The sequence below is a fragment of the Physeter macrocephalus genome, chromosome 7 (genome assembly GCF_002837175.3).
Source record: "Physeter macrocephalus isolate SW-GA chromosome 7, ASM283717v5, whole genome shotgun sequence".
In the NCBI taxonomy this organism is placed as follows: Eukaryota; Metazoa; Chordata; class Mammalia; order Artiodactyla; family Physeteridae; genus Physeter; species Physeter macrocephalus.
This window is the reverse complement of record NC_041220.1, coordinates 52,362,620-52,377,785: the sequence shown is the minus strand read 5'-3', so window position 1 is coordinate 52,377,785 and position 15,166 is coordinate 52,362,620. Positions and strand designations below refer to the sequence as shown.

Here is a 15,166-nt window from a genome sequence, read left to right as displayed (position 1 = left end):
GGGCTTCCCTGGTGGCGCAGTGGTTGAGAGTCCGCCTGCCGATGCAGGGGACGCGGGTTCGTGCCCCGGTCCGGGAAGATCCCACATGCCGCGGAGCGGCTGGGCCCGTGAGCCGTGGCCGCTGAGCCTGCGTGTCCGGAGCCTGCGCTTCGCAACGGGAGAGGCCACAACAGTGAGAGGCCTGCGTACCGCAACAAAACAAAACAAACAAACAAAAAAAAAACAAAAAACTAAAATTAAAAAATCAGGCCCCAGTTGCATTAGCCCCGTTTCAAGTGCTCAGTAGCCCCACCTGTGGCTAGGGGCTACTGTACTGGACAGCAGATACAGGACATTTCCATTGCTGCAGAAAGTGTATTGGCAGTACTGTTCTAGAGGTTATATGGTGAAGACAGAAGGAAAACCTAGAGAGATGGTGTAGTAGGCTAATGGCCCCAAAGAGATCAGGTTCTTGAACCTGTAAGTGTTACTGTATTGGAAAGAGGGTCGCTGCAGATGTGACTAGGTTAAGGGTCTTGAGATGGGGAAACCATCCTGGATCATCTCTGTGGGCCCTAAATCGAATCACAAGTGCCTTTATAAGAGGCAGGCAGGAGATTCCTTGAGCAGAGGAGGCCATGTGAAGAAGCAGATTTAATGTTGGCCTGGAGATTGGAGTGATGCAGCTTCTAGCTGAGGGATGTTGGCAGCCACCAGAAGCTGGAAGGTGTGAGGAACATGTTGATTCCCAGCCTCCCAGAGCCTCCTGGGGGAGCATACACTTGATTTGACCCAGTGGAGTTGATTTCTGACTTCTGGCCCACAGAATTGTGAGAGAATAAATTTCTGTTGTTTCAGCAAGCCACCAAGTTTGCGGTAATCTGTTATAGCAGCCTCAGGTATCCAATACTGATGGAAAGCTTAAGATCACAAATACAGCCAGAGCTGGAACCTCACCACACCACACCACACCACCTCCTATGCTGTGTTTTCACTAATACCTTACTGGTGGGTAGGTGAGGGTAGATCTTAACTATTAGTCAATTTAAAAATTTTCAGAGGTATGGCAATTAAGTTAAAATTTATTTAGATTTGAATCACAAGAGATATCAGCATGTGGCTAAAATATGGAGGATTAGCAAATACTTCATAATAAAATACAGATTATTAAAACAAATATAAGAAATCAATGTATGATTTATTGGAATGTCATTTATGTATACTTTTAATAAATTTCATTACACAGTACAAAACACCATCCAAAGTTCAAGTTGTACAAATTTGGTAACGAAACTAAAACAATAGGAAAAAATTATGTTGGTTATATAATTTTTGCCTTGTAGGCCATACAGCTTTGGCTAGCAGTGTCCCAGAGGTAACACAGACTTGGCTCATGTTTCCACAAAATGTAAAACTGAATTTCTGGGAGGTTTAAAAAAAAAAGTATAACTAATAGAACTAGTTTTCTCAGGGTCACTACCACAGGGCTCTGACTTGTCATCCATACATTGGAATTTTGATGTACTGAATATCTGGGTTACAACAGTACTGATGCTGAATAATGGCAGCTTCATGCTAGAGACTGGTAAGGAAACTAGGGCAAAGACCCAAGTTTCTGAATAAGAAATTCACACTTGTTGAACTCAGTATTCTTATGGGACCGTCACACTCAGTCAAATAAAACATGGAAAACCTGAAGGTCAAAACTCAGTCCTTGTTGAAAAGATTGTGTGTTGTTTACATGTTGCTATTTACAGTATTGCCTTTTGAAACTCTTCTCAACCTATGGAGTCTCATTCTGATGAAAGACGTTAGGATCAAAACTGAGCCCTATTTGTCTACCTTTCATACCAAGCTGCAGACCTGAACAGTTTGTATCTGAAAATTTATTTAAAATTGGAATTTACATAACGAATAGGAGGTTTCATTAACTTCTGACCAAAATCAGGTCCTGACTGGGGGCTTGGGAGGGGGCGTAGAAGAGGAAAGTGTCATAAACTGCCTGCCCACCATTCCTTGCAGCCTCTTCTGTTTCTTGCTGACAGACGTGAATACCTGTTTCCAATGTCTCCCACAACAAAAAAGTTTCATTATTACAAGTCTGAATATTTCTGCCTAAAAGTGGCCACTATTTTTTGAGATGTTTCCACATAGTTACATTGATCTCTAGCTCCCTGTTTAAGGTTTAACTCCCAGCCTGCAGGTAACCTGATTATTCAAATGAACTCAACTTGAAATAAGATAGAAATGCTCCCATGTTGAGTTCCTCATTCCGAGCTAATGGTTTGCTAGGTTCCTCCTAATAAACTTCCAGCTCCATGCTATCTACTTGCACACTCAACTCTACAGGTTTCACTCTGCTTAAATCACTGTAAGTGGCTTAAACCTACAGAGCCAATGAGAAATGTCTGAAGAAGCTCAGCTCATTTTAGTTTCTCCAAAACCAATGAAACAAAACTGTAGGACTGCCCTGAATACGCACCCAAGTGGCAGGTTCCTGTGCAGCTCTATTTTGGTTTGGCCTCTACAGGATCATTGACCACAACAGCAGGAGAGATCATCTTGCCAGAAAATTTCTTCAGGTGCAAGTTTTCTTTCAGAATGAGTTTGTCTAAATTTTTACTCGTTTTTTTCTTACAGTTAGTTGGTTATTTGAGCAAACCAAATTCCGACCCTCTCAATTTTCTTATGTCTCATGGTGACTGGCCAGCCCCTTCTTGCATCATCGTGGGTATCATCTCTGCCTTCTTTGAACCTTTTATGCCAAAGACTCTTGCTCTTGACATTACTTCACCATAAACTACATTTAACATTTCAAGTATCTCGCTTGCAGATTTACTTAACTTTACAAAGTTTAATGTGCATTCTTTGCTCTAAATTACGGTCACTCATTTTTATGGTTGAAAAAAAACCTCATATCTACTCACAAAGATAGCTGGCAACCTTGAAAGCACTGTTGTGGCCAGCTGAAACGTGTTATAATAATGTCCGTGCAACAATCCTCTGATGTCAAAAGCCACACATGAAAACTTAGTCAAAATTAAAACAGAAGAGTGCAAATAATCTTTGAAATACATTACATTAACTATGTGCAGGCAGCATTTACCCCTCCCCGCCCCAAGAACGTAAGATAAAAATACATCCTAATGACATTATGGAAGCTGCCACTTGTCTTGGCTGTATATTTAGAATGAGCTAGTTCAAAATGGTCTTTTTTCTGTTGATTGATAGGCCAAATGCAAGATAACCAAAGAAGTTTACTCCCAATATATAACAAGAGAATGGATGCTGTTGTCTCCAGTCTGCTTTCAATTTTGGTTATATACCAAGAAGCATCCGTTGGATAAGTATACCACAGTTTATCTATTATAAGAGGACTTTTTTAATATGCGTCCTTTATCACGTGTATGTGTTGCAAATATCTCCTCCAATTCTGAGTTCCTTTTCATTCTTTTAAGGATGTCCTTTGAGGGGAAAAGTTCTTAGTTGTTTTTTTTTAAATTTTATTTATTTTTGGCTGCGTTGGGTCTTCGTTGCTACACGCAGGCTTTTCTCTAGTTGCTGCCAGCGGGGGCTACTCTTCGTTGCAGTGCGCAGGCTTCTCATTGCAGTGGTTTCTCTTGTTGCGGAGCATGGGCTCTAGGCACGTGGGCTTCAGTAGTTGTGGCACATGGGCTCACTAGTTGTGGCTCGCGGCTGTAGAGCGCAGGCTCAGTAGTTGTGGTGCACGGGCTTAGTTGCTCCGTGGCATGTGGTATCTTCCCGGACTGGGGCTCGAACCCGTGTCCCCTGCATTGGCAGGTGGTTTCTTAACCTCTGTGCCACCAGGGAAGCCCCCCAAAAGTTCTTAGTTTTAATACTCCAATGTATCAACTTTTGATGGTGACTGGTTTTATTTAAGAAATCTCTGCCTACTCCAGGTTATGAATATTCCTTCTCTGTTTTCCTCCAAAAGCTTTAGTTTGCCCATTTAGAATTGTAATCCATTTTGAACTGATTGTTGTGAGTGATGGGATATAAAACTGGGTCCACACATCTTTTTTTCTATGTGGCTATCCAATGAATCCAGCGTGGTTATTTAGAAGATCACTTCCCTCCATTTGCAGTTATCATAAGTCAGGTGACCACATATGTGTAGACCTATTTCCCACTCTATTCGGTTTGATAGGTTGGTTTTGTCTATCTTTGCACCAATACCACATGGTCTTCATTACTACAGCTTTAAAATTATTCTTGATAGTGTACCAGTGAACTGAATTTTTAATTTAATTTAAATTTGAATAGCTATGTGGCTAGTGGCTACCATATTGGACAGAGCAGATATAGAACATCCTCATAGGAAGTTCGGTTGACAGCACTGCTTTAGAAGACATCTAGAGGCCAATACCAGATAGTTCATTTCATAACCACAGGCCATCTTGAGTTATGGCTGGGCTGCTCTTCAAAAATATCTGTGTAATATCTTTTTTAAAGAAATTCAAAATGCATCTTCCCAAAGATAGGTAAGACGTCCAGCCCTCTTGACCTTGCACTTTTAGCAATGAAAATATTATTTCAAGTGTGGGAGAGTTTAATGTTTTGGGAGACATTTCCTGTGGTCAGACACCATAACATTTGTAGCCCCAAATCACAGGGAAAGATTCTTACTCTAGTACCATTACCTGTAGTTTATTATCCGCTGTCATCCAAGGTCACACGTAATCATTCTCTTTCAGAGGGCTTTCCTGGGCTGTCACTAGCGGTGTTTGAGTGTTTGCCCTCAGACCTGCAACCAGAGGTCTGAGTCAGATCTGGCTCCTGTGTGTAAGGGATTCCTCAAACCATATTGTCCTGTTTATTCCATCAGTGACATTGGAGTCTTTTGACTTGTAAATGATACATATGTACTTATTATGTCCTTCAGGTGTTTCTTTTTACATTAAATGTATTTATTTCTCCTCACATTTGATACCTTTCTTTTCCAATGTCTTGTGTTTTATAGTCACTGTGATGGCTATTTTAATTATCGTTTCCAGATCTGAGGATAGCACAGGGCTATAGTCATGATCTAAATTTCCACTGGGGCAACAAATATTTATTGAGCGCTTACTCTACAAGATGCCCTGTGCTGGGCCCTGGAGATAAACTCTGACAACCAATAATATTGGGTTGGCCAAAAAGTTCGTTCGGGTTTTTCCATAAGAGGTAACAGGAAAACCCGAATGAACTTTTGGGCCAACCCAATAGTTAACCACTGAGCATCTGCTCTAGCCCAAGCACTTGCATTTGTTATTTTTAATGATCATAATGACACTGTAAGGTAAATACTGTTACCACACTTTTAAGATGATAAAACTAACGTTCTGGGGGGTCAGATTCCTATGGCTAATAAGTGCTGGAGCTGAGACTGAAGCTATGAATCCCACCACCACCACCTCTATGAGAGCTATCAGACTTCAAAGGCGCTTTGTTTCCTCTTGAGGAACATATTGTCTAATAGAGGAGACAAGCCCACAATAACCACAACCCCCAGCAGAACAGATACTACAAAAGGGAGAGGGGGGTGAAAGCACAGAAGAAATGAAAGATGGCAATGAATCCTGCTGGCAGGTCTGTAGGATGTCATAGTTGAAACTAACCTGTGGGAAATGAGCCAGATGGCCCTAGCAACTTGGTCTTGTAAATGCCTCCTGAAATCCTTTCTCCTCCATGAAGTCCTTCTGGAATGATCTGAGGAGAAGCAACAAGCTTCCCTCTCCCTCTCCTCAATCCTCAGCGAGGCTTTTCTCTGACCCCTCTTCTGAAGAGGAGGCATTGCTAACAAGTGGCCAGTGTCCTCTTTAGGAGAACAACTCTCCAATGACCACCTCAGAACCAGAATCTGTTCGTGCTAGGCTGCTTTGAGACACCCTCCAGAGCAAATATTCAAATTAATGTGAAAAAGGACCTGCAAGGATGGGCCCTTTAAGAAGACCCTGAATGTAAATGTGATGGCTGGATCTCTAGCTGCTATCTTTGACCATACCCCTGATGTTATGGGTTGGACTGTGTCTCCCCTAAATTCACATGTCCAAGTCCTAACCCCCTCAGAACGTGACCTTATTTGGAATGTGATGTTATAGGGTCATTGCAGATGTAATCAGGTAAGAAGGTCATACTAAAGTAGAGGGAGCCCCTAATCCAATATGACTGGTGTCCTTATAAAAAGGGGAAATGTGGGCAAAGAGACACACACCCAGAGAACACTATATGAATATGAAGATGAAGGAAGAGATACTCTACAAGCCAAGGAATGCCCAAGGTTGCCAGAAAACCACCAGAAACTAGGGGAGAAGCCTGGACCAGATTCATTCTTCCAACCCCCAGAAAGAACCAACTCTGTCGGCTCCTTCATCCCAGACTTCCAGCCCCCAGAACTGGGAGACAATACTTTTCTGTTCTTTAAGCCACCCAGTTTGTGGTACTTTGTTACAGCAGCTCTAGGAAACTAATACCCTAAAGAGGGCAGAGAAATGAGGTATAAGGAATCTGAGCCCCTGAGAACTGTACGGAGCACAACTTCCGCATCAGCCTTGGTCCTGATAAACACCTGCCTTGTTCAAGGCCCTGTGATACTGTGATTTATAATAAGAAATATACATCAGGCCTTTGTCCCTGTTTCTGGCACAGAGCTCCTAAAACCCTTGGGATTTCTTAAGTGTGAGATCAATAAGAAGTGTCTTTTGTTATGTTAATGAGGTGACTTTTGGAAAGCACCTAAGGATGGGGGCTGGTTGCCAGAGGACCCAACCCTGCGGTTAGAGGGTTGGAACTTTTAGTCCCTCCCCGGCCCGGACACACACACCAGGGAAGGAAGGGGGGCCGGAGGTCGACTCAATCACTAGGCCACTGATTTAATCAATCATGCCTAAGTAATGAAGCCTCCATAAAAACCCAAAAGGATGGGGTTCAGAGAGCTCTGGGTTGGTGAGTGCGTGGAGATTCTGGGAGAATGCCTCAAAGAGGGCATGGAGACTCCAACCCCTTCTTAATATGTTGCCCTCTGCATCTCTTCCATCTGGCTGTTCCTGAGTTATATCCTTTTATAATAAACTGGTAATCTAGTAAGTAAAATGTTTCTCTGAGGTCTGTGAGCCACTTTAATCAGTCGAACCCTAGGCTAGGATCGTGAGAACATTTGTTTAAGCCAGCTGGTCAAAAGCACAGCTAACAACCTAGACTCACAGTTGGCATTGGATGGGGGGTGGGGGCAGTCTTGAGGGACTGAGTCCTTCAGCTGTGGGATATGATGCTACCTCCAGGCAGACAGTGTCAGAATAGAGCTGAACTGCAGGACAGCCAGCTGGTATCCAAGCATTACTTGGATGTGTGTGGGAAATCCCCACACATCTTAATTGGTGATCAGAACCTTAGGCACGATTACTGGGCCTCTGTTAATTGCATTAAAACCAATCCTGATACTAAGGATAAAGGTCAAACTCCTTATGATGACATATTAGGCCCAGTAAGACGTGTCCCCTGCCTTCTTTTCCGCCTTCCCCCTTAGAGCCCACGTACTCAGTCACATGGCACTACTTAGCTCCCAAAGCCCTCTCTTAAGCTCTTTCCTCTGTGCATGCTTCCCCCTCTGCCGATAACATCTTTCTTATACTCTGCCTGTGTTCTTTCTCGCCCTTCTTGGCCTGGCAACTTCTTAACTTAGGTTTTTGCATTCTCCAGACTCCTTCCCTGACCTCACCGGGATTGGTTTCTGATCCCATGCTCCAAGTGCTTCCTGCTACCGCAATGTTTATTAATTATGGTGTAGATTATGAACTACTTTTATTTATTTATTTATTTATTTATTTATTTATTTATTTGCGGTACGCGGGCCTCTCACTGTTGCGGTCTCTCCCGTTGCGGAGCACAGGCTCCGGACGCGCAGGCTCAGCGGCCATGGCTCACGGGCCTAGCCGCTCCGCGGCATGTGGGATCTTCCCGGACCGGGACACGAACCCGTGTCCCCTGCATCGGCAGGCGGACTCTCAACCACTGCGCCACCAGGGAAGCCCCTGAACTACTTTTAGAGTTCAGTGCCTGACCCATCATAAATACTCATTACATCTTTGCTCAATGATCGAAGCATCACCAGGGATTTTCCTTGGCCCATCTATGGGAAGATGTGTTCTGAATTTCTAAAAAATTTTTAAAAAAGATGTACATAGATTTTGTTTGTTTTTTGAAGAGCAGCCCAACAATTAACTTAAGATGGCCTGTAGGACTTCCCTGATAGTGCAGTGGTTGAGAATCCACCCGCCAATGCAGGGGACACGGGTTCAAGCCCTGGTCCGGGAAGATCCCACATGCTGTGGAGCAACTCAACCCTGACCTGCACTCTAGAGCCCACGAGCCACAGCTACTGAGCCCGTGTGCCACAACTACTGAAGCCCACATGCCTAGAGCCCATGTGCCACAACTACTGAAGCCCACATGCCTAGAGCCCGTGCTCCACAAGAGAAGCCACTGCAATGAGAAGCCCGCACACCGCAACGAAGAGTAGCCCCCGCTCACCATAACTAGAGAAAGCCTGTGCACAGCCACGAAGACCCAACGCAGCCAAAATAAGTAAATAAATTTATTGAAAAAAAAAGATGGCCTGTAGCTATGAAATGAAGCATCTAGAATTGGCTGCTAGATGTCTTCTAAAGCAGTGCTGTATATAGAACTTCCTGTGAGGATGAAATGTTCTGTGTTTCATATGTCATATGTTTCATATATACAATATGGTGGCCACTAGCCACATGGATATTTAAACTTAAATTTAACTAAATTAAAAATTCAGTTCTCAGTATGGTAGGTTGAACAATGGCCTCCAAACAGATCCAAATCCTAGTTTCCAGCACCTATTAGTTGTACCTTATATAACAAAATGGACTTTGCAGATGCGATTAAACTAAAGATCTTGAGATGGAGAAATTATCCTGGATTATTCACGTGGACCCTAAATGTAATTACAGGTGTCCTTCTAAGAAGGGGACAGAGAGAGATTTGACTGCAGAACAGAAGAAAAAGACAATGTGACGGCTGAAGCAAGATGCTATGCTGCTGGCTTTGAAGATGGAGGGAGGGGCCTTGAGCCAACATATGCACGAAATGGAGCTCTAGAAGCTGTAAGAGGCACAGAAAGAGTGTTCCCTAGAGCCTTCCAGAGGAGCGTGGCCCTGCAGACACCTTGATGTTGGCCCAGTGAAACTGATTTCCAACTCTGACCTCCAGAAATGTAAGATAATAAATGTGTGCTTTAAGCCAACAAGTTTGTGAAATTTGTTACAGCAGCCATAGGAAATTAATATACTCAGTAGCACTAGCCTCATTTCAAGAGCACACTTCTAGAGAGTGCAGTTCTAGAATCCTCTGCCTGGTGAGGAAGCATATCTCCTGGACAATACATCTTTCAGAATTTAGAAACTCTAAATATTAATATGCTCCTGGCACCCAAGATGAATTTATGATACAATTACTTTGCATAGGAAAACCAAGCTAAGAAAGCTCACCTGTCTTCTGCTCAAGCAGATTATCAGGACTAGTAAATCAAGGCCTTTCTTTGTGATCCATCTCTTTCAAACAGTCAAGACAGTTTATAAATGGCCTCATTTTTGTCATGAAAGTTGATACCAAAGAGACTTATTTCACTTCAATTCATCTTTCTCTTTGGAACACCAGAAACATCGTCAAGTCCAATACAAATTATACTTCTCTTGCTAAATGCCTCACATAATAAAAATAGTGATCTCGATGTCTTTTTGTTTGCTGTGTACACGTGCAGTCCAGGCAGGAGTACATCAAAGGTGTGAGGGTGAAAGAGACTCTTCTGATGTTTGCTTCAGAAGGATCCTCAAACAATAGTCTTCACAGCATTGCATTGCAGATTACAGTTTTACTGCCTCTACCTGTCTGCACACGTGCGGAGGTTTTATAACAGTTAACAATTGTTAGGAAAGTAAAAGAGCTACCTTCTTCAAAAATGGTGTGGAGAGAAAACCACCACCAAACAAACTCTATTAAGGCCATTACTAAATCACTCTGTATCACATTCCTTACCGTCAACACTCTAAAACCAGCTGGAAAAGGTGGCCCATAGCCCACCACTGGCAACTTTTTCGTTTAAAATTTTTTTATTGTTCTAAAATATACATGACATAAAATTTACCATTGTAGGGCTTCCCTGGTGGCGCAGTGGTTAGGAATCCGCCTGCCAATGCAGGGGACATGGGTTCGAGCCCTGGTCCGGGAGGATCCCACATGCCGCGGAGCAACTAGGCCCGTGAGCCACAACTACCGAGCCTGCGCTCTAGAGCCCGCGAGCCTCAACTACTGAGCCCGTGTGCCACAACTACTGAAGCCCACGTGCCTAGAGCCCCTGCTCCGCAACAAGAGAAGCCACCGCAGTGAGAAGCCCGCGCACACAACGAAGAGTAGCACCCACTCGCTGCATCTAAAGAAAGCCCGCGTGCAGCAACGAAGACCCAAGGCAGCCAAAAATAAATAAATAAATTTGTATAAAACAAAAAACACACACAATAAAAAAAATTTACCATCTTAACCATTCTTAAGTGTACAATTCAGTGGCATTAAGAACATTCACAACGTTGTGCAATCCTCACCGCTATCCATTTCCAGAAATTTTTCATCATCCCCAAACTGAAACTCTATACCCCTTAAACAATAACTCCCCATGCACCCTTCTCCCAGCCCCTGGTAACCTCTATTCCACTCTCTGTCTCTATGAATTTGACTCTTCTAGGAACTTCATGTAAGTGGAATCATGCAAGATCTGGCCTATTTAACTCAGCATGATGTTTTCAGGGTCCATGCATGTTGCAGCATCTATCAGAATTTCATTCATTTTTAAGGCTGAATAATACTCCATTGTATGTATATACCACATTTTGTTTATCCATTCACATCCATCTGTGGGTACTGGATTGTTTCCATCTTTTGGCTCTTGTGACTAACACTGCTATGAACATTGGTATACAAGAGCGGCCATTTTTTACTACTAGGCTATGCAAACTTATTTAACCAGAATTTGTGCAGGGTGAGAAACAGGTTTAAAGCCTTCCCTAATTAGTGGTTATAAAATTTGGCCATACATTAGAATCACCTGGGGTGTTTTAAAAACTTTCCAGGACCCATGCTGCAGCCCAGACCAATTACATCAGATTACCTGGGAGTGGGACACAGGCATCAGTATTTTTTGTAAATCTTACGAGTTGACCCCAATGTGCAGCCCAGTTTGAGAACTAGTGCCCTAAACAGTGAGCTAGTAAACACTGTTTCATCTAAAGTATTTTTCCTTTCCCTACAATATCTAAATCACACTTAGAGTTCCCATATTTTCAAATCCAATTTAGCTGAATTAAATTCATCTTTATATTTTTAGGGTCTTTTAAGGTCTTCTAGCCAGAGCACTTACACTTATAATTTAAGTTTGGCAGGGGGGGTGGGTGGGGGGAAATCTCAGATGTACCTACCATTAGTACAGAAATGTGTGCTCCTATCAGACAAAATGAATACGTTCAAGAATACAAAAATAAACTTTTATGCAATTAGATCTAATAATAAAACTAGACACATTTTCTTTCATTTCAGGCCTAAAAATTAGCTCCCACTTACACAATTATTTAATATTGCTTTGGAAATCCCATGCGAATGTAATTATACATGAAAAGAGGAAAGCACCATTATTTGCTGGTGATGCAACTGATAATCCTAGAAAATCCAAAGGAATTAGGTTTAAAAAATAAATCCTGAGGGCTTCCCTGGTGGCGCAGTGGTTGCGCGTCCGCCTGCCGATGCAGGGGAACCGGGTTCGCGCCCCGGTCTGGGAGGATCCCGCATGCCGCGGAGCGGCTGGGCCCGTGAGCCATGGCCGCTGGGCCTGCGCGTCCGGAGCATGTGCTCCGCAAACAAAAAAAAAAAAAAAAAAAAAAAAAAAGAAAGAAAAAAAAATCCTGGAGGTATAAAAATAGGTTAATGGTGAGAAAAAAAAAAGTCAATAGGATCCTTGTATCACCAGTCAGAACCAGCTGAAAAATAAGAGATCCAACTTAAAACAGTCACAAAAATATATTACTTAAAACAACAAAAGACATAGTATATATTTATTTGTTTAGTCATCAATTATACCGGGTAGTGCTACAGAGAACAGCCTGTGGAGTAGGCTGCTTGGTGCCCACCCTGGCTTCCACCCTTAGTAGTTGTGGAAACTGGGAAGTTATTTAACCTCTCTGAGTCTCAGTCTAACCATCTGTAAAATGGAGATAATAACAGTATCTACCTCATAGAGTTGGACAGGTTACACAAGCTGAAAATGTAAAGTGCTTAAACAGTCCCTGCTACATAGTAAGTACCATTTCTGTGCTACCTTTTAACTTTATTACTGGCAGTCTTTTGAAAAAGGAATTGGACAGATGGAGAACTATAGCATATTCTTGAACAGCGTGAGTTTACAAGCATAAAGGATGGAGGGAGACAGAAAATAAATAATGAATCATTGGGTGCATAAGAAATGAAATCTGAAACTTGAGACTAAGTATTTATGTCTGTTTACCCTATTTAATTTATAATTGCATAAATGTGTAAATTATAGCATTTAGATTTTAATGTAATTCTAATTAAATATAGAATACTAAATATAAAATTATTTAAATGGAAAAATAAATGGATTCAAATATAATATATATTATACATAATATATGTGAAAGAAAAGGGCTATTACCAGCTTTTATAGCCTATTATGCAGCAATTACAGACTAGTAGTGGTACAGTAGAATTCTACTTCAATTTAGAAGAATTCAGAAACAGGCACAACCCCAAGAAGTTTAAAGAAGAAAAACACAGAAAACCTGGCTGTGTAAGAGTTTTCAAAATCAAAGGGATAAAGGAAACTCATGAATACATTTTGATAACTGGATAGAAATTTGAAGAAGTTAATAAGAATTTAAACATAAAAGCTTAAATTAATGGAGAATTATTAGAGAACGATTTTTTGAAACACATCAGTGGAAGAAAAGTCAATTTCTGTCTTCTTTGAAGAACTCAATAGAAAAAAGACATCTGAATTTTAAATATCTGTAAAATGGAAAACAAAAGCATAATAACAGAATAGGAAGTTTAAAAATCAAGTATGACACATCGTTAATCCATCACTTCTCCCAGTCTTCACTTCTGTGATTCTGGCTTAGAGTCTCTCTTACCTTGACCTCTGAAATAGCCTCTCCTCTAACTTGTCTCTCTGGTTCCACCCCTGCCTTCCTAAAAATCCATTCTCTGCATGACAAGCTGAGTGATCCTTTTTAAAGATCTTAATAAGACCTGGTCAACTCTCACACTTCACACTCTCCCTTGCTTTTCTGTGGCTCTTGAAATTTAAATCCCTCGTCAGGCTCACATGGCCGCACATGATCACTCACCTCCCCCCAGTCTCTGCTCTTGAACGGCCCCACCTGAGTCTTGTACCAGCTGTTTCCTCTGCCTAGATTGCTCTCCCCAGCCCATCTTCACGAGGCTGGGTCCTTCTTGTCCGTTAGGTCTCAGCTGAAATATGTCTTCCTCCAAGAAACTTTATCTAGAGTCCCCAGTTTAAGGTAAAAATAAAAAACTAACATTTGGGAAGTGTTTTTCTGTATGTCAGGCACTTTCTGACACTTTACATGCAAAATTCAAGCACTCTCACGAGAACCCAATGAGACAGACTCTATTATTATCATTCCCATTTTACAGTAAGGAAACTGAATCCCAGCAAAGGTATATAAATCCCAATATACTGCAAGAAAGTAGCTTATCAGAGTAGTAGTGCCAGCTACTCACAATCACATCCCTACAGCACTTTCCAAAGTGTGATTTTGTGTGGGCTCCAGACTTGCTCTCTGTCACTAACACTAAATGTGCTGTTTTTCATCAAACATCTGAAGAGAAACTTCTGTACCTTTCTGTAAATTCTCTTTTAATTTCTCAGAAATATCTAAGAGGGGAAGAAAAAAGTCCATGAAAACTATAAAACTTCATGCTTTTAGCCAGTGAGAAGGTAATAAACCCTGCCTACAGAAAGTGTGTTTTCATGCAAACTATAAAAACAAACAAACACATTACATTACATTCTCTCCTCTTGACAGAATGTAAACCTATGTCTGCCTTGTTCACTGGGGTATGTTCAGCTCCTAGAACAATGGCAGGCACATGGAAAATACTCAACTAATGTTTCCTGACTGTTGAACAAATGGATGAATACATAAGGGAATAATTAAGAAATCAACTTGATAAGAAAAAAAGAAAGACCAGGAGAACCAAAGGGTCACTTTTATTCTTTTTTTTTTCAACATCTTTATTGGAGTATAATTGCTTTACAATGTGTTAGTTTCTGCTTTATAATAAAGTGAATCAGTTATACATATACATATATCCCCATATCTCTTCCCTCTTGCATCTCCCTCCCTCCCACCCTCCCTATCCCACCCCTCTAGGTGGTCACAAAGCACAGAGCTGATCTCCCTGTGCTATGCGGCTGCTTCCCACTAGCTATCTATTTTACATTTGGTAGTGTATATATGTCCATGCCACTCTCTCACTTTGTCCCAGGTTACCCTTCCCCCTCCTCATATCCTCAAGTCCATTTTCTAGTAGGTCTACATCTTTATTCCCATCTTACCCCTAGGTTCTTCATGACCCTTTTTTTTTTCTTTCTTAGATTCCATATATATGTTAGCATACGTTATTTGTTTTTCTGACTTGCTTCACTCTGTATGACAGACTCTAGGTCCATCCACCTCACTACAAATAACTCATTTTCGTTCCTTTTTATGGCTGAGTAATATTCCATTGTATATATGTGCCACATCTTCTTTATCCATTCATCTGTCGATGGACACTTAGGCTGCTTCCATGTCCTGGCTATTGTAAATAGAGCTCCAGTGAACATTGTGGTACATGACTCTTATTGAATTATGGTTTTCTCAGGGTATATGCCCAGTAGTGGGATTGCTGGGTCATATGGTAGTTTTATTTTTAGGTTTTTTTGTTTTTGTTTTTTTGTGGGTTTTTTTGCAGTACGCGGGCCTCTCACTGCTGTGGCCTCTCCCGTTGCGGAGCACAGGCTCCGGACGCGCAGGCTCAGCGGCCATGGCTCACGGGCCCAGCCGCTCCGCGGCATGCGGGATCCTCCCGGACC

At 41.9% G+C, this 15,166-nt stretch overlaps 1 long non-coding RNA gene across 5 annotated transcripts in view; it reads left to right on the top strand.

The window, feature by feature from the left end:
* LOC112067067 (uncharacterized) overlaps positions 1-15,166 on the top strand; it is a 57,856-nt gene that overhangs the window by 11,593 nt on the left and 31,097 nt on the right. The window contains exons 4-5 of one of the 5 annotated variants that reach the window (XR_008617797.1): positions 8,955-9,217; positions 10,156-10,682. This is a non-coding gene — a long non-coding RNA (uncharacterized lncRNA). The other 4 variants (XR_008617798.1, XR_003680542.2, XR_003680541.2 and 1 more) reach the window with 4 other exon arrangements.